This window comes from Phoxinus phoxinus (genome assembly GCF_949152265.1).
Source record: "Phoxinus phoxinus genome assembly, chromosome: 15".
Classification (NCBI taxonomy): Eukaryota; Metazoa; Chordata; class Actinopteri; order Cypriniformes; family Leuciscidae; genus Phoxinus; species Phoxinus phoxinus.
Genome location: NC_136890.1, coordinates 4,929,499 through 4,950,374, shown reverse-complemented (window position 1 = coordinate 4,950,374; position 20,876 = coordinate 4,929,499).

Here is a 20,876-nt window from a genome sequence, read left to right as displayed (position 1 = left end):
TGTATTTGGTGCAAAGGGGTGCCTACGGCGCTGAGAGTTTCGTGCAGCCCTCTGGTCATTTGAACTTGAACAGCATTGTGTCCTTATCACGATTTATGGTGGATTAGCAGAGCTTGGAGACTGACCCTTCTTGTTGCCAAATTTAAAGTTTATATAACCACTGCCTCAAGGAATCATCTAGACTTCAAGACTTAGAATTGAATCGGACGTTCTTTGCCTGCGCAATAGAAATACTTTAGAATGTAGAGAGCGCCGGGAATGATTGGAAATTGACGTTCTGTGTGAACAAATTGTCCCAGACATGTTTCAGGGTAGTTTAGTGCTTAGTTAATATAGTCATTTGACGTCATAACCAGAGAGATCAGGATGCACTGCAATAGAAGCGGTCTGTTTAAACAGGTCCTTCATTGTTTCTGATTCACCAGAAACTGGTGATTTCTCCTCTTTGACCCAGGGCCCTGAGGACTATAGGCTACACAAGCCACTAAACTGTATGGTACTCTCTCTCTCAAAACTTGAATCCACTTATATCACTCATATTCCTGTTTATGTTCAAATCTTGAGATTCAATGTTTGTTTGTTTTTTTTTTCTTTTAAAATGCAGTATGAAACCAAAATAGGAAAAGATTGTTTTGCAAGGCATTCTATTCAATTCATTTTTTTCCCTAATGTTACACCTGATGGAAATTTGTGATTGATTTGCACTTTATACTGAACCCATATACATGTATACCTGTGTATATGTGTGGGGTTTCTTTCTGTGCTGAGAGGTCAAAAAAAAAAAAAAGATACAAATACATCAACTATGTGTCTTTTACTGTGTAATAATAAACTGATCAGATCTCGCATATGGTATCTTATTTTGTGTTAATATTAACCATTTCTGTGGTGCTGCCACGTTATGAGTTAAATATCCTCATGAAACTGAATACGCTCAATATGGAGTATTTGAGCTCCTATAACTCATATTTAAAATGGTGCAATATTGAAGACTTGGGTACAATGAATTCACTCATGTAATAATATAGCACAATCTTAATAAACCATTGGGCAATAAATAAAGGATCAACACCAATTTGGCTTGTTCGACGCTGTTTTCCAAACAAGCATTATGAACATACAGATATGGCCACAACACCCCTTGAAATGAATGGGATAGTTCACTTTGAAATAAAATTTTGGTATGTTTTAGCTTACCTGAAGTGCATCCAAGATGTAGAAGTCTTTGTCTCCGCAGTAGTTTCAATTTTGATATTTTTAGGTCAAACCGTTCTTGTCTGTCAGTCATATAATGCCGGTATATAGGTACTGTCTCCGAAAGCATGCAGAGATGTCTCTAATAGCATGATAGCAAGTCCAAATAAAAAAATTCCCCATCGCAAGTGCACATTGATGGCCTAAGACACGAAACAAGCGGTTAGTGTGATAAAACGAACAGTATTTATATAGTTTTTATCTCTTTTACACAACCACGTCCATCTGATCTGTTTACACCGGATTTCTTCCCCGGAAACTAATCTAACCGCCTTCGATTGGACGTTGCATTTTTAAACTCAGCAGAAACGCGTGTGATTGGCTGTACAGCTCAACGTATGCCTTTGATTGACCTGAACAATGAAGCGAGTAGTGTGTCAAGATAGAAGGCTTACAAATTGGGAATAAGTGAAAACTCAACACTCCCGGATGAGTCCGCGCGAGCTTAGGCCATCAATGTGCACTTACGATGGGGAATTTTTAAATTTGGACTTTTATCTGCATGCTTTTAGAGACAGTACCTATATACCTGCATTATATGACTGACAGACAAGAACGGTTTGACCTAAAAATATCAAAATTTTAACTACTGCGGAGACAAAGACACCTACATCTTGGATACACTTCAGGTAAGCTAAAACATACCAAGATTTAATTTCAAAGTGAACTATCCCTTTAATGAATTTGGATATTCTAGTAATTCCTATTAACAAATGTTAACATTCTAGAGAATTCTATGCTTTCAAATTTGTGGCAGGGTCAATGACAAATACAAGTGTCCACAATAGAATAAAATTTATTTAAAAAATCGACATTAAAATACACTTAAAATCGGAAGAATCAATTTATTGACTCTAAAAATGTATTGTACCCAAGAAGTAAAAAGTAATAACAGATTTTCCTTGCACCTTGATTACCTGTGCATGTACACTACATATCTTAAAGTTTTAAAGGTTTTAAATTATTTAAAAGTATTCAGGGTAAAAAGCGAGTTTTTATATCATAAATTATTATGAAACAATCATCCTTTTTTTCACACCACATTACAAATCAAATTATCCGACACTTATTGACTTTCACACACAGTCGTCTCCATAATATTATTTCAAACAAGGTACAAAAGCTGTCACTGGGAATATGGTACCCTTTCAAAAGGTACAGCTTGGTACCATATTTACCCCTAAAGGATGTATAATAGCACCATAAAGGGGTCCTATTATATACTGTATATAGTTAGTGGGTAATGTTGCTGTTTGATCATGAAAAAAGTCTGCACAAAGTCCCTCCAGCGAGAGTTATTCTCTATATCAGCCTCACTGTTTCTGAACTCCCTGAAATGCCTCCATTGTAGTCTTGAGTTTTCTTCCAGGAACAAACACGTCACAACAAGGCCAATGTCAAAAACGTAAAACGTTTCTTGTCTCGTCACAGTCATTTAGGAATGACATAAATCACATAAATACATATTTTCAATTCAAAACGGCCATATTTGAGAAAGTTGAGCAGTTTGCATGGGCCCTATTTTAACGATCTAAGCATGGTCTAAAGCGCACGCCGCAAGTGCACTCAGGGAGTCCGAATCCACTTTTTCTAGTTTAACGACGGGAAAAATAGTGGAATTTGCAAGCAGAAAAACTGAACGCGTCTCCAGAGAGGAAACGGATCTGCTCGTGCGCGAGGTTAAAGCAGACCATCCATGGGACAAGCCGGATTCCACCATATCATTATGTACAGTACACAATAATAATCTTTTACATTGTAATCCTTTTATTTTTAATATGTTTGTGTGCTTCTGCATGTCCCTGTGTGTGTGTAATAAGCAGAGAGTGTGTGTAATAAGAGTGTATGCGCATTGTAGGCGCACATTACTAACGCGCTCTTTAAATAACAAAAAAAATATTGCGCCATTGACTTTAGACCAGGCTTCAGTTGGTCAATGGCTCAGTCTATTTCGGTTCCTCAAAATAGCAACACGCCAACAATGCGCCTGAACACACCTCGGTTCCAGACCTGCTGGACCTGTGGCCCATGGGCACACAAATGCATTTGCATTTTAATTAACATAGCGCAGGACGTGAAAATGATAACTGCGTCAGGCTGAAACTAGCAAACACTTGCAGGCACTTGCCTGGCACTGCATTACGCAGGTGTATGATAGAGCCCTTTATGTTACTGTCGTCTGGTTAACATTTCTATCGCAAAACGGTTGGCGTGTATTACGTTTCGCTATTTTACATCTTACCTCACCCTTTTTCAGCTTCAAACTGACGCTTCATGCTGGAATTCACGATCTGCCTACTTTGATTTGATTGGCCATCTCAATAATTTTGGCTTTGAGGAGCACTGGTGGACCACTGAGAGAGAAAATGTAACTTTTAAACCTTTTTGTCTTCCTAACAACATAAAGAGCACTGAGTAATACAGCAGAGCAGTGCAAGAATTTCAAATACTGGAGGTGGGACAATTTGGCCATTTATAATAATTGGGGGAGACTGGTCCCCCTCAATGTCTATAGTGCTGCCCTGCGTCACAATTTTCCTCATTTAAATCGTTCCTGCCAAAGGAATGTGCAAAATAAAGGGGCGGGGCCTAATTGAGTTTCCTTAGTAGTGTGTTGAAACCATAGACTGTGAAACCATATCAATCACAACACTCACTGGTCCAGCTGACCAATCAGAGCACATTGCTCTTTTCAGAAGGAGTGGCTTCATAGAGACAGGAACTAAACAGAGCTGTGTTTCTCAAAAGCATAGTGAGCTTAGTTCATTGCATTGGTGCTTTTGAGAAACGTAACCCAGAGCGTTACTGACAGACTGAGAAGAGAGGTGGTGCAACAATGTCAAATATGTGAAGAATTTTTTTTTTTTTTTTTAAGACCCCTAAACCAAAATAAAGACTTTGAAAAAAGGGAATTTAAAATAAAAGATTTTCATCCTTATAATACATTTTCATTTAAAAATAAAAATGTGCTCATGTCAAAAGAGGCTGAGTCTTTGCATGTGGTAATTGCATGAATATGTGTAAGCCTAAGTAGATAGAAACCATTGGAACCAATTGTCTCTATAGGCTTATGATTCTTTTGTCCCGGCAACAATTTGAAAAAGGGCCCTTTTCTTTTCTAGCAGGGCAATACCCCTGTGCACAAAGCGAGATTCATATAGAAATGATTTATTGTGGAAGAACTTGACAGGCCTGCGCAAAGCCCAGATCTGAAAAGGATCTGGAAAGCCTTTTCAGAAGAGTGGAAGCTGTTATAGTGATAAAGGGAAGGATTAATGGGTTTGGTTTCGAAATGAAATGTTCAACAAGGACATATGGGTCTGGTGTCCATGTCGAGTAGGATAAATAGATGAACAGAGTCACGCTTTATGGAAGTTATGGAATGATCTTCTGCTTGACAGTCCTAAAGATGCTTAAAATACATGCTTGAGTGTGACCAATCTGCAACAGGGCCCTTTCCCCAAAGAGAGACAAGGGGCGTTCATGCCTTCAGAAATGAACTTTCTTAAACTCACTTCACAAACACGCTGAAACTGCAAAGTGGTTGGGTTCTGTTCTGTAAAGAGGCCTGAGGAAAGGAAGTGAGTCGTGCGAGGGAGACGAGCTGAAGCGAGGCAGAGCTATCTCTAGCAGTGGGGAGGGAGATAATTTCATGGTAATTTGGACGAGTCCTGAAGGGTTTTTCTCATTTTCTGCACAAGCTCAGGAGTAGGTGATGCGGCAGCTCGGGCTCAACATTGATTCAGTCATGTTCCACTTATGTAGTCATTCACTCAACTCACTCACTTGCAAACGCCCCAGGTAGATTATCATGCCAGGAGCGACAACTGTTAGCAGCGACTCAAGCATCATGAAAGCTGCTGCATGGCACGCATTTGATTTTCAGGATCCCGGATGCTCTTCCAGCTGGAATATGGTCGACTTTTAACCCCACCAGCGCTGACTTTCATTACAATATATGTGTTGCAGCCTCAACTAGTGATGACGCAAACATTGGAGGCCACATTGATGAGATGAAAACTTTAGTTTGTCTTTGTCCATCATCAAATATTGATGTCAAAGCCATTAACATCTTAACATGAGACAGGTAGTTGTCTATGTAACCACTATAGGGCATTGCAATGATGACATATTTTTGTAGTCAGCATCAGGTCGCCTCAAAAAAAAAAAAAAAAGAGGATTTTTCCATTGGCTTTTGGATTATCGCAACAACAAAAAAAAGCTTTGTGACCAAAAAAAACGTTTATGATTCTTACACGTTTGGACATAACTTGTATTAGGGTGTGTTCACACTTGAGGGTTGGATTAAAACGAACTCTGGTGCGATTGCTCTGTTAGTGCGGTTCATTTGAATAAGTGTGAACGCTGCCATCTGAACCCTGATGCCACCAAAACAAGCGGACCTAACTCTGGTGCGGTTTGAATGAAATATGAACGCAAAACGGACCAAAGATATGTAGGCCTAAACAAACCAAAAACAGGACATGATGTCACAAGATGCGACCCTAAAAAGGACAGAATGCTCAAATGTTCCTGTTTTTTCTCGTCATAGTCGAGATGTTGTCCAGCACAGTTCATGTCAGGCATCAAACAGTCTCCTCACAGCAGATATGGTGTGTGTGTGTGTGTGTGTGTGTGTGTGTGTGTGTGTGTGTGTGTGTGTGTGTGTGTGTGTGTGTGTGTGTGTGTGTGTGTGTGTGTGTGTGTGTGTGTGTGTGTGTGTGTGTGTGTGTGTGTGTGTGATGGAGGGATTTCTGCTGCTGTTTTGACTACTTTACACATTTACAATCCTATACACATCCCTATGCCTTTAGGTTCAGTGTCAAAAATGCCAATGTGAATGCTAAGCAGACCAGGACTAAATGTTGTTGTTGTTGTTGTTTTGGTCTGGACAAAAAGAACCAAGCCAACTGAAGCCTAAACACAATATATAAACAAACTCCACCAGGGTCACATGACTTCAAGGGATAGTTCACCCAAAAATTAAAAATTAGCCCATGATTTACTCACCCTGAAGCCATCCTAGGTCTTCTTTCAGACGAATACAACCGTCTTAAGTTATATTAAAAATGTCCTGGCTGAGCTTTATAATGAGAGTGAATGGCAGTTTGACTTCGGAAGTACATTAAAGCGCATCTATTCATGATTAAAGTGCTGGACACGGATCTGCGGGGGTTAATAACGGTCTTCTGAAGTGAAGCGATGCGTTCGTATACACAATGATGACGTGATATTTCACTCATAATTACCACAAACATCAAACGAAAGAATACACAAATATCATCAGCAAAACTTGACATGGTTCAGCAATTTACTGGAGAGCCGGTACTGAACGCAGTCAAATCTCACGGTCACTTGATGGAGGATCTGGTGAAGAAGCTGTCAGTGATCAAAATACTGAGTTTGAAGACGTTGAAAACGATAGTTTTAAGAATATGGTTGAGATGGCGAATGTGAATGTACTGGGAAATGAGGAAAGTGATGATGGTAAAAACTAAATAAAATAAAAAACCTGCTCAAATTGAACCTTTCCCAGTTCCAAAAGGTAATGAAATATTATTTATTTGATTATTTTCTTTGTTATTAACAAGAGTTGCATTCTATTGTGACAGTTATCCATACGTGTTAGGCCTGAATGTGAATCTGACATTTTCTTTATGTGTGATTGGGACATCATGAACCTGGTTTGCTTGTAAACAACTGAAGCAAAAGAAAATGACATTTTAAGTTCAATGATTGTTATATTTTTAAGAAGCTTAAATGAAAAATCTGCACATTTCTTCAGCGATTAATATCCATCCATCCATGATACCCACTTTATACTAGGGTCAAAGGGAGTGATAACATCCATGAACTGGTAATTCATACTTTGTTTTACAACTCTAAATAACATTTACACATCATCAACACACTTATATGTTATGAACTGTAAAAACTTACAACACTCTTGTCCTCGCCCAAACTAATGCAAACAATCAGTGAGCACTGATAGATACTGTACTACATAATGAAACTAAATGAAATCATTGTTCACTCTAGTCTGGTTTTCATTGGGAAAACTAGCACGAGAAAGTAATAAGTAGAGAAAGAGGAAGGAGGTTTTGAAGCTGCTATGGCAAGCAGCGCCCTCTGTTGGTCGAAGCAAACATCACATGACTGAGACAAGCCTCTTGCTCTACCTTTCTTGCTGCAACATCATATTATTTCACTTTTTGTGGGCTGTTTTGAATGTTTTATTTGAATAATATCGCTTTTGTATGATAATTGGTTGCCGCTTTAGCTTTATGTCCAATAAAAACTCTAGGATCTGAAAGAAACAGCAGGTGAGAACCAGTGTCCTTTTTTATTTTCTCGTCAAAAGTACCCAGAAAGCAGATATTTTCTTATTTTCCAAAGGAGAACACATCTGGATCTGCAAGCCAGTGCTTAAGAACGTACCAAACACAGAAAAATAAATGTTGTAGCTAGTACATAGCAGACATACATGCCACACACATGGACTAGCAATGGCCTTGCACACACACTTTAATTGGCCACTTGTGTGCTGCTTCTAGGGTGAAGTGAGGATCAGGGAGACCTCAGGTGAGAAATGGACGCTCTTGTCAGTTGAAGTGAAGAGCTGGCAGGGGGTCTGTCAGTGGTTTTAAAAGACGGACATATCAAAAGATTTACCCTTGCTCTTTTATACTATGTTCACAATGGGAAGTGCATTCTCCAGGCAGTCCAGACAATTTATTGAAAAATCGTGACTTTTTTTAGACAGTATATACGAATCTGGTGTTTTCTATATATTTCTGAATCTGACCATTTCTATCTGAATCTGACTTTTTTATGTATGTGAACCTGACAATTTTTTATTTACATGAATCTGAGCATTTCTATATACCTGAAACTAGCATTTCATATGTGAATCTGATATTTTCCTTATACTGGTGAATCTTAGACTGGGTAAACCCAGCTCGATCTGCCGGTGATTTGATTTCGCCCTGCAGCTCAGGCTGGAACCCTGTACATTTTTCTATCCTACTTCCCTTCCAAATTTGCGGGAACCAATCACAAACTGGCTTATCCACCTGGCGTGCTATTGGCGGGTTTAACACGATGACGATAGAGAAGCGACGAATCCAATTCCTTTTAATCAAGGGGGTAATCCATCAGCCGGAAACTGAAGCTTCCCCGGGGGCCGCCATTGTAGCAGACCACGACCTGCTGTTAGCCTTCCACTGACTCCCATTCATTTTGGCGTCACTTTGACAGCGAATAACTTTACATCTGAGGCGTTTAACGACTCCATTTGTCCATTATTTATTTCTAAAGAAACATGACAGTGTATAAAAGGCTCCATTACTTTGTATCTGACGTTATGGCCCCGTAGAAGCTGTTTTTGTAAAAATAGGCTAACGATTGCGTAATAACCATTCGCATCTCTGTTGCACAGTCGAGAAATTACCGTATAGACCGGCGGAGAAGCTCGCAAGCAATCGGGGGACGTGGAGGCATAAAGTCAAGTCCGATAAAGTCAAGGGAGAAGCCCATAGAGAGTGATAAAGTTGCTCCTGCTGCTCATGGACAGCTAATGCTCACGCTCTCCGTCTCTGCGAGATTCGGAAGGGAATGATTCAGATTTCTCTCTGCACATCTACTAGAAGACTGACAGCTGTCAGACAGGCTCACGTCACATCATGTCGTCAAGCTCAGTTTGAGTCTGCGCAGTTCGCCTGGCGATCAGGAAGTGAGTGCTTCTAATGGGCTTCACTTTTCTCCGTTGAAATCTATGGGGTCGCTGTGTCCATCTTATATACGGCCTATGCTTTTAACCTCTCGGCGATGCTCATACCATGGCTGCTTTAGTTTAGCAAACAAATCGCTCGAGTGGGTGTAAATACCCCTCACTTTCATGTTTTTTTTGTTTTTTTGCAGAACCTGCAAAAACCGCTGATCAATGCTACAAACCAACACAATTGTTTTGTACAAACTGGAGTTTACGCGTCTGATTGGTTGAAGGACTATCCAATTGTGTCACAAGAGTCATTTGAACTATCCCGTTGATCTCGCCTCTTGTGCAGTAGAAATACAGAGCAGACTCACCAGACCAGTGATCAATCTTAAAAGATTGAGCTTGGTCTGATGATAGCCAGACTCGGTGACTCTCATATTTAAATTTGACATTTTCTATATTGTGTATATTAATCTGACATTTTCAATACAATGTATGTGAATCTGAATCTGGAATTTCTATATGTCTGAATCAGACATTTTCTATATACTTTATGCGAATCTGACATTTTCTGTATAATTGAATCTGACATTTTCTATTTACTGTAAATATATAATGTATGTTTTATATTGTGTATGTGAATCTGGCTATTTCTATATGTCTGAATCAGACAATTTATACATCTGACATTTTGGATATATGTGAATCTGACATTTTTTTATACTTTATGCGAATATAACATTTTCTGTATAATTTAATCTGACATTTCCTATTTAAATCTGACATTTTCTACATACTGTATAGAAACAGTATATAGTACATATATCTGCACAGATATATACAAATTTCTGTAGGTCTGAATCAGACCATTTTTATATATCTGAACCTGCTATTTTTTATATAGGCTACGTGAATCTGATATTTTCTTTATACTGTATGTGAATCAGACAAGTATCTGAACCTGACTTTTTTTACGTGAATCTGACAATTTCTATATAACTGAAACTCACATTTTGTATATATGTGAATCTGACATTTTGATACTTTATGCAAATCTGACATTATATCAATTTGGCTTTTCATAATTAAATCTGACTTTTTCTATAGGCTGCATGTGAATATGATAATTTCTATATATAAATCTGACATTTTGTATATGTGAATCTGACCTTTTCTACTCTGCTAATTACTTTATAAATCCAACATTTTATATATTTATGTGAATCTGACAACATAAGTATTGCAACGCTTAGTTTCTCAAAAGGATGATGAAGACTATGAAGATACAAAACAACAGGATTACAAGCCAAAGTGCGAAACAGTGTGCATGTAACACAAACACCAACCGACAATGAACAGATAACAGAAAGGAACTTAAATACACTGATAAACAATGAAGACAAGAGTTGAAGACGGTGAGTGATGACGATGATGATTGCTGGCAGGTGCGGGTAAATGTGAAGGAGGTGCAGGTGCAGGTGTGGGCCAAGGAGGATGCTGGGAAATGTAGTGCAGACGGTGACTAACAGATGACAGTGACGATGACAGTGACAGTGACAGGTATGGGTTGCATTAATGAGTTCATGGTTTATAGAACTGAAGGGAAAGTAAGAAAATCAAAAGGTCAATTATTTTTAGAAAAGCTGCTAGAATGAAAGCAAATGAAGCTTTCTATTCAGTTTATTTATATAGCCTAGCAATGTGCTATACAAGAGGACATGATTAAAAGTGCACAAGTGGACAAACAGAGCATAAAAGAGAGAGGTATCACATCACAGATTGTAAGTCAGATCAAATAGAAACTATTTTAACTTCGATTTAAAAGTTTCGCTTTCGAGCCCCCAGTCTCGCAGCCACATTTTGGACCATCTAAAGGTGGTTTGAAGAAGACTGGCTGATTCCCAAGTACAGAGAGTTGTCAAGCCTAGTGGCGATAAAAGCATGGATCACTTTTTCAAAATTGTTAAGAGTGAAAAAAAAAAATTTATCAGGACTCGCAATTGATGGAAGCTTGATCTTGCAACCTGATTAACTTGTCTGTCAAGTTTTAGAGCACTGTCCAGTAGGACTCCTTTTTTCACATTAGGTTTAACATAGGGTGCTAAGACACAGAGATTTGAGTTGGCATCAGAAGAGGTAAATATAACATTTACTCTGTTTTACTCTCATTCAAGCGTAGGCGGAAATCGCCTCCCCAACTGAGGGTCCCCCTGCTACTCAATACATATATAATGAAGGATGTAAAGACATCATAGGATTGTGAAGATATTTCCCTGGAACTTAGATTTCATTACATCTATATCGTGTTCAGTGTTAATTGTTATTTATTAACGCATTCAGCTAACAAGAGCACTGTCATTTTTGCTACAATCTGCCATGTAAATAAAAAATAAAAGAACCAAATTGACACAACAATTAAAATATAAAACTCAAGTAGAGGCAACAAGATATGAGACCAGGACTAAAAAACTATATTATAAAATAATTTATAAAATAATATTAAAGGTGCATTAAGCAACTTTTCATGTTAAAAATACCAGTTTTTCTAACCCATACATGCTTAAACAATTGCCTGATGGGCTGAATGAGCCCTTCTCTGATCACTGAGATTGTCTCTATAATCCTGTAAAGTAAAATAAATAAGAGGGATTCGGGCCGAAATTTGAGACTGGGTGTGACGTCATGCGCGTTCACGGCACGCTCACATAGCTATGTCTGGCAGGTTTGTGTATTTGCCGGCATTCTCCGTAGAATATGGATTGTAAGAGACCTGCTTGTAGTTCATTTCAAACACCAACGCAAACTCCACGTAAGATAAAAAAAAGAAAACTTTTGTCTAGTGCGTGCACATCTCTGGCTGCAGTTTCGCTTGCCGCCAGAGGTGGCATAGTTCTGCAAAAACTCAGAATCTTGCGCTATGCACCTTTAATAATAATAATAATAATGTGAAGATACTATATACTAATATTAGTGAAAATAAATATTGTTGAAAAGGTTATTTATAACACCATTAAGGTCTTAGCACTTTTGCTATTGTTACAAGCCAAAGAACCCTAATTTGGTACTGTTCAGAACCACTTTTCTTAAGAGTATACAGTTGGGTTGGGATTTGCTCAATGATGTTAAGTGGAAGATCAGTGGGCTTGTCTGTCCCAGACAAAACCTAAAATACTATGTGGAGGACACACGATAATTATAACATGACCATGTGGTGAACCTATGAGCCTATACTCATATTTAAACAACTATCTCTTAAGCTACAAGTAACATTTTGGCTGTATTATTAGTGTCCCCTCCAAAAATCAAAAACTCTTGTATGAAATATACGCTGATGCATTCAAGCTTAGAAAATTGAAAGGCATCCATGCTTTGATATCCAATGCAAGCTGCCATGGGGTGTAAACCATGTAACATATACCATACTTCTCAAAGATAGCACCAAGTGGAAGCATATAGAGAGAGAACAGAATGGGGGCTAGAATATAACCTTGGGGGACACCGCAAGTCAAAGGAAGAGAACCAGAGTGAAATTTCCCAATGTTGACTGAAGAACTCCTGTTTGTAAGATACGATTGAAACCAGCTTAGGACAGAACCACTTGTGCCCACCACCTGAGCTAGGCAGGACAAAAAATAACATTGTGGTCTATCGTATCAAAGGTAGCACTCCAGTACCATATGCTGTCAATATGAATCAAACAACAAAAGAAAAACAGAAAATCACTCACTGCTCTTGAGTGAATAGCTTTAGTAGCTAAAATTGACCTGCAAATAGAACTAGCAAAGACATTTAACAAAGACACATAAAAGAGCAGTTCCTCTGCAATCAACACAAAATATGTTCCTAATTATAAGAAAAGAGGCCAGGCCAGGGTTTGAAAAGAATGTACTTTCTTAGCAGATGAATTATAATAATGCAATAACAGCCAACACCCTGTAGCACTAAAACTTTAACTTACCACATTATTACAGCTTTATATTAATACAACATAAAGCGAATACACACAAGTGGTTTAATCTTCATTTCAGCACTGTATGTCTACAACGTCTCTCACGTGCCATTTCAAGGGAAGTGTGTTGCTCTATTCAAAACAAAAAGGCTAAAATTGGCAACAGCACAGGCCGTGATTTATAAAGAGAAAGGAAGAATGCATGGAGGGCAGTAGTAAAAAATGACACAGGGATTCAGTCCAGGGTAAAGTCACAGTTTCTAACTGGACCATCATTACCAAACTGCTATTTGTGGCTAAACTGTCCAAACAAAAGCTCTCGGTCCTCAGCTGCCCAAATCTAATGTGACGTCTCCTGTAGTATTACATATTGGAGAGGCCATGTGATGCTCTCTGCAGTTACTGAACCCAACTCCAAAAACAACATACATACGCACAAGCTGTGATCTGTGTCCACACTGGCATGTCTCCACAAACAAATCCATTTAACACCGGAAAAACAGCAAGTACATTATATTGTTATTTCTCTGTTCTTGGGTCTGTACAATTATGTAACATACTCTTTCCAGATGTGCAGAGCAAAAGCCAAGAATGCTGAGAAAAGTTTGTAGTGTAGCAGGGATGATAATTCACAGGTGTTGAAATGCCTGTAATGAGACGTGTCTTTCTATTTAAGGAATATTACATAGCTGAACTGTTTGATGTCACTACGCATTTCTTTTCTAACAGCTCCGTGTCATGTTATATCAATTATACAGTTGAATAAAGTCATTCCTGTCAACGCATATTGAAACATTAAAATAAAGTTATTTGTGTGAATGCACATTGCTGATTATTGCCTTTTATTCACTCAAGTTAACGGTGTTTGAGGTCACAGTTTAATTCGCTGATCCTTCATGTCGGATACGACTGACCAATACGAGTAGCCAACATATTGGATAAGACTCCTAAAAGTTTCACACATACAGCACACGTTACATTACACTAAAAAGTATATAGAAAGAATAAACCAGTTGATTTAGCTTAACAAGTTCATTTATAATCTGCATGGACAATAAACCATAGTAAAATTCATGATTCTCTATGTTTTAATAAAAATGTAGGCCTATTTAATAATACGCATTGTATTAAAAATTATTGTATTTTATTTTTGTCATTGTTTAAAATCCTTTTTCTGGTTGCCTTAGATGCCCCTATTTCATTTGTCCAGCCTTAAGGCCTTTTTATGCTTCTCCGTCAACTCCACGCCGTAGCTACGCCGTCACTCCTACGGCGTCGTGGTCGTTTTATGGTTCTGCGTCGGGTTGTGTTGCATCGCGGTGCATTTCACCGCCAGAACGCTAGGGGGGTGGGGGTGTGACCAATCACAGCCCTTGTGGTCTGCGTCGCCTCGACGCGTAGTTACAATTTTTTGGAGGTGCACGTCGAGCTACGGCGGAGGGGTTCGCGTCGACGCAGAAGGGTCTGCGGGGGTACGCCGTCGATATGACACAGAAGCATAAAAAGGCCTTTAGGGTGCGTTTACACGACAACGATACGCTTAAAAAGGAGAAGTTTTTTCCTTTGAGTTTTCCGCGTACAGACGACACCAGTTGTCAAAGCGATCCCCATTCACACGAATCCGCAAAAACGACTAAAAACGCTGTATGCTGCTGCCAGGCCATTAGATGGTGATGAAACCCTATAGACTGAACACGTAATACGCATGGCATGTTTATGATGTCATTGTTTACACGGAGACCGTTTTCAAAAACTTGCACTTTGAAACCCGTTTTCAAAAGTTTGCATTTTCAGGCACCCAAAACGGAGTCGTGTAAGGCTATGTTTACACGGAAACGATCTGAAGAGAAAACGCAAAAGTGGCGTTGCGTTATCACTTTTTATTCTGCGTTTAAACAAGCGTTATGGGGGGGGGAGGGAATCTGCGTGTATATGGTGACGCAAAAGTGTGTGAAATTCGATGTAGTGTGCACTCCAGGCGGCTAGGTGGCAATGTGAAGCACTGCCACACAACAACACCAAGTCCGCGCGCCTGCACACAACCTTCCTTCTACTTCTCTCCCTAGCAGACTTTTGCGTTTTTACCCTTTAGACGGGAACGCGACGGTGTAGCGTTTTTAAGATTTTCACTCTGGAGGGTGGTTTCACTTTTTTGCGTTTTTAAGCCCCAAAAACGCCGTTGCAGTGTAAACGAAAGGCACATCTGATAAAACATTTTTACGTTTTCACCCGCAAGTGTTCTCGTGTAAACAGGGCCTCAATGAACACCAAAACACATACAAAGTTTTACGTTTGTACACTCCCTCTGTTAATTAGCCAATCACTGCAGCCTCTGTTCTTGTTTAGAAACCACGCATTATTCTCCCTGCTCATCTGATTTGTTCTTCCTTCTTCAATGGATTAATAAAGTTCAATAAAGTGGATCAATTGTGTGCTCAGACAGACACCCCCGCTGGTATTAAGCCAGACATTTCCTCCTTAAGCATATCCTCCCTTACATGCATATTTCCAGTACATTTAGTTTATTAAAGAAACTTCATCCAGAAACGCACCAGGCTCGTCATTGGTGATGCACACACTCATGTGCATTGTGCATCGTGTCAGCAACTCACTGGTCAGTAGGCTATCCTCGGTAATGAAGTGGTGAAAGAATTTTCACCAAGTTTCACCAATTTTCACAAGTGGTGAAAGATTTTATTTAGAATACAAATGTCTTTACGTCTTTTAGTTCAACACGATCTCATGAAAGTGTGTATCTATACCAGGAATGTTATTTCTCGTGCCATTTATAGCTACGCCAAAAATGCTTTTTTGCGTGCATATGCTACGCACTGAAAACCCTTGGGTAGGATCATAGACTGTAAAAAAATTAGGGGTGGGGAGTGCGTGCGTATATGCACGCGAAAACTATTTTTGGCGTATAAATGGCACGAGAAATAAAAAAAATTGAAGAGTGCGCATGTGCGAATGTGCTCTACCATGTAAGAACGAGCCTATGATTGAATCTGGAAAATAGAGCAAAATAACTGAGAAAAATGTGTCGACTAATCGCTTAAATGAATGATTACTAGTCAACTAGAGAAATCTTTAGCTGAGGGCAGCCCTGCATTATTGTGACTCGTATGCTGAGCGAGCAATTACTCATGGAACAACATGAGTAAATTATAACCGTATTTAGTTCCCAGTTATGTGTCATAAAGCATTGGCCGATTTCTTATATATTTACCCTGAAATTCCAAATAAAAATAGACAAAATGTTGATAATTGTTGACAGAGTAAAAATTTAAGCAGCGTCATTGACCATTGCGGATATTTTCCTTTCCAACTTCTGAAAACTAGGTATAATCACAAATCACGGTATACATGGCAAACATCTCTGCCTGGATGAACAGGCATCAGCTGAAGCGGAAAATATCAACAACCGTTCATTCCAGCCAAGAACTAGCCTTGCCAAGACCTTGTCATTTCAATAGACAACTCAAGCATCTCACCCACACAGAAAGCCAAAAACCTTGGTGTCACACTGGACAACAAGCTGTCATTTGCACCCCACTTACTAACCACAGTCAAGACATGCCGGTTCCTCCTGCAGGACACAATAATTTTACGTTGGCTTATTTTCTCTAGGTTGTATCGTATCTATTAGGCCTATTCATAGTTTTCAGTCATGTGACATCCATAGAACTGCAGCACAGGCCTGTAAATATTCTTACTCAACAGATATGTGAACAAAATACAGAATTTCAAACACTAAAAATGCTTTAATGTACTAAACCAGTGATATTAAAAGATCAAATTCAGTACATACATTTTAATGATGTATAGCGAGCAGATGAGCCCGAATATATGAACTAGGCTAGGTTTACGATTTCTTTATAATGGTTTTCTATGGGAAAAGGCTTAATGAGAAACTGCGTATCGCGTTTATATTCTGGGATCATCTGCTCGCCTGTACATAGTCTGCATTGTTAATAATCTGTCTTTTAAAATCACTGTCTTACTACATTAGCACTTAGTACAAGCTGGGAAAGATAACTTGAGAATAGAGAAAATCTTGTTTTGCCCTCATGTGGATGTGACGTCATGTGAAAACTATGAATTGTACCAGCATTTGTTTTTGTACAGTAAAAAAATGGCTATGATAAAATCCAACAATGCTAAAAAGTAGATTTGAATATAAGCAACTGCTTTTTGGGATGCAAAATTGGGATGGGGATTTTTCACCCAAAAATGCAAATTTCTTCACAGAAGAAAGAAAATCATATAGGTTTGATGTGAGTAAATGACAACATAAATGTAATTTTTGGGTGAACTATCCTTTTAACTGTAAATGTTCTTAGAACCAGTTTTTGAGTTTGAGTTCATATTGAAATCACTTTTAAATTTCCTAGTTAACAGGGAACATCCTCAGAACTGTGGCTTACATTCTGACAAATTTCTCTGTATGAACAAACATTCTTTCAGAAACATTAATGGAACGTTCATTCAAAGGTATCTCTCAAAATTTTATCACAAAATATCGTTCATGGAAAGTTTTTTTTCCTGAATTTTTTTTAGTGTTTGTTTAACTTTCTGGCAAGATTTTCTCAAAGTTATGCTCATGACACGTTTGTTTTAGAATATTTATAGAATGTTCAAAAGTAATGTTCATAGTGTTTACAGAAAAATAAATTGGAGAGTTTTCTTAACATTTCTATAACCAAAAAATGTCCAAGGAACATTCAAAAATAACATTTTGGTAACTTAATAAGAATGTTAGAAAAACATTCTTTGAATATATTTTTGTTAGCTTGGGTTTAGTGTCTTATCAAATCTGATCACAGTCTGAGACACCGTTAAGATCTCAATCTCCTATCAGAAAAATCTGAGAACCAGGAGACGCAAACAATACCCCCAGTTTAATCCTATTGCTGTCTAGGGTAAACAATTGAGGGTCACACTTTAGTTTACGGTACAATTCACACTATTATTAACTATGATTTTTGCCTCAATAAACTCCTGATTACTGCTTATTAATAGTGAGGGTAGTTGTTAAGTGTAGGTATTGGGTGTAAGGGATGTAGAATATGGTTAGGTAGAATAAGGCATTAATGCGTGCTTTATAAGCACCAATAAACAGCCAATATCCTAGTAATATGCATCATAATATGCATCATAATTAGCAACTAGTGAGAATTGGACCCTAAACTAAAGGGTTGTCCAATTGAGATATTGAACCTCCATAATTCACAACTGCAACCAGAAGCGTCATGCCTTTCCAGACTGAACGGAAGAGGACTGTCACTGATGCCGCCTCAAAAAACGAAAATAAAAAGGTGTGACTTCTATGTTTGCAACAAGAGTCCGTCTGCACAGATATTGTAATGTAAATGGAGCCCGATCCGCAATGAGGAGTCAGCCGCAGGGGAGACAGACAAGAACCGTAATGAGAGATAATGTTTTGTTATCTGTTAAATCACTGGCATCTGCCTGAAACTGGAGAGAGGATTTCTCAAGCGTTCTCTTATCTCCTCAATTGCTCTCTTTTTTTGACACGTTATACTTTCTGTAACACTGGCAAGCATCTCAGCTTGGCTTAAACTCATGACAATGCCACACTTAATCTGTGCTTGTGGCTCTTACAGCGCTACATTAGAGCACTAACAGCAGTGAGTGAAAGGGCTTGAGTGCTGAGGACACACCGCAGGGTGCAGAAACAATGCAAATGTGTTAAGTTCTTAAGAAGAAGTGAGGGCGTTTCGGGGTTGCATTTTCTTCACAAATCTTCACAAACATAAAACAGTACAAAGCTGAACACAACTGTAAAAGAATCCCTCGAAAGATCCAATCTTTCAGCAGTTTTTAAATACAAGTTCAATACGAGTTACGAAAAGGTTATACTGTATTGAATGTTAGACCGTTCGTTTATGTCACATTATGTCAGTCCACATTGACTTTAAAGTATAAAAGTATAAAATATTATGTTTAGCCTCTTTACTGTGGTGAACTATGTGGTGTGTATTCTGCTTGTGGTTAATCTCTGCAAGAATGTTTTGTCAGTGGTTAAGAGACAAACTGCTTGTCAGTGGTTAAGACACAAGCGAAAGTCACTGCCGCTCTAGGCAATGATCTGATCTATGCAGAATGCAGATATGCAGCTTGAAATCTGTTGTAGTAGCCTATTAACAGTACATAACACAGCACATTTGTAGAAAAAAAGGGGACATGAATTGAGAAATCAAATTTCCCTTGATCGTTTGATATGTACGAGGTCATAAAAACATCCAGTAAGTTTCAAAACTCAAAACATCCTCGTTAGTCCAAACCAACTCAGAAAACTAGTTTTGGATTTTGTCATAATATGATGTAATAGTCAAGTCACCTTTATTTATATAGCACTTTTTACAATACAGATTGTATCAAAGCAGCTTCACAGTGATAACATGAAAATAATACAAGAAGTTTGTTTCTAGAAGAAAATTGCGTCATCATCATCGTCCACCTGAAGTAAGGCAGATCAATAATATTGTTGAATATTAAATGTCCCCAACTAAGCAAGCCAAAAGCCAAGGCAACAGCGGCAAGGAACCTAAACTCCATCAGTGACAGAATGGAGAAAAAAACCTTGGGAAAAACCAGGCTCAGTCGGGGGCCAGTTCTCCTCTGATTATGATTATGATTCAGGCAGTATTACTGGTCAGAAGTTAGATTGGATCAGAACATTCACAATATTTATCCAGTTCCAACTGGTTGGAGGTCGGAGTCACACCGGTTTGGAGACGAGTTTGTTGAGGATCAGTGCCGATGGCTGTCGTGTCGATGAGGCGTTCACAGGCTGATGAGGCTGGCACTTCAGGGATGCGTTGTGGTCATGTCCAGGCGCAGGTCCACCGTTTGATCTGGATCCGGCCCGGATCCAGCTGACTTCAGTAAACCTTGAAACAAATGGACAGATTAACATTAGCATAGATGCCATTCTTCTTATGATGTAACGAGTACATCAGGTGTTATAGGAAGTGTCCCTGGTCCCTGCTGACCTAATCTATGCAGCCTTATAATCATTTAACTGATTTAAATAATAGAAATGCATAATGTTCTATATGAATGCCAGGAAAAAGAGATGTGTTTTTAGTCTAGATTTAAACTGACAGAATGTGTCTGCTTCCCGGACAATGTTAGGAAGACCAAAGTTTAGGTGCTAAATAGGAAAATGATCTACCACCAGCAGTTGATTTTGATATAAGTATTATCAACTGGTCGGAATTTTGAGATTACAATAGACGTGAAGGACTATAGTGCATTAAGAGCTCGCTCAAGTACTGGGAAGCTAAACCATTTACTGCGTTGTACCATTTAGTGTGCAATATTTTAAAAGTTATACGATGTTTAATAGGCAGCCAATGCAGAGTTGACAGAACCGGGATAATATGGTCATACTTCCTGGTTCTGGTAAGAACTCGAGCTGCTGCATTTTGAACTACAGTAGCTGTAGTTTGTTTGTTAAGCGTACAGGGCAACCACCCAGTAGAGCATTACAATAATCTAGCCTTGATGTCATGAACGCATGAACTTACTGTTCCGCATTTTTCATTGAAAGCATATGTCGTAATTTAGATATATTTTTAAGATGGAAGAATGCGGTTTTACAGATGCTAGAAACGTGACTTTCAAATGAAAGATTGGTATCAAAGAGCACACCCAGGTTCCTAACCGACGATGAAGACTTGATATTCTAGGTTATTAAGTGTGGAAGTTGTTTGGCCAATAATTAGAATCTCTGGGGGGGTTTTCAGAATTAAGTAGTAGGAAATTACTAGTCATCCAAATTTTTGTATCAGCTATGCATTCCGTTAATTTTGTGAATAGGTGCCTTTCGTTGGGGCGTGAAGAAATATAGAGCTGAGTATCATCAGCATAACAGTGAAAACTAATGCCATGCTTCCTAATGATATCTTCCAAGGGTAGCATGTACAGAGT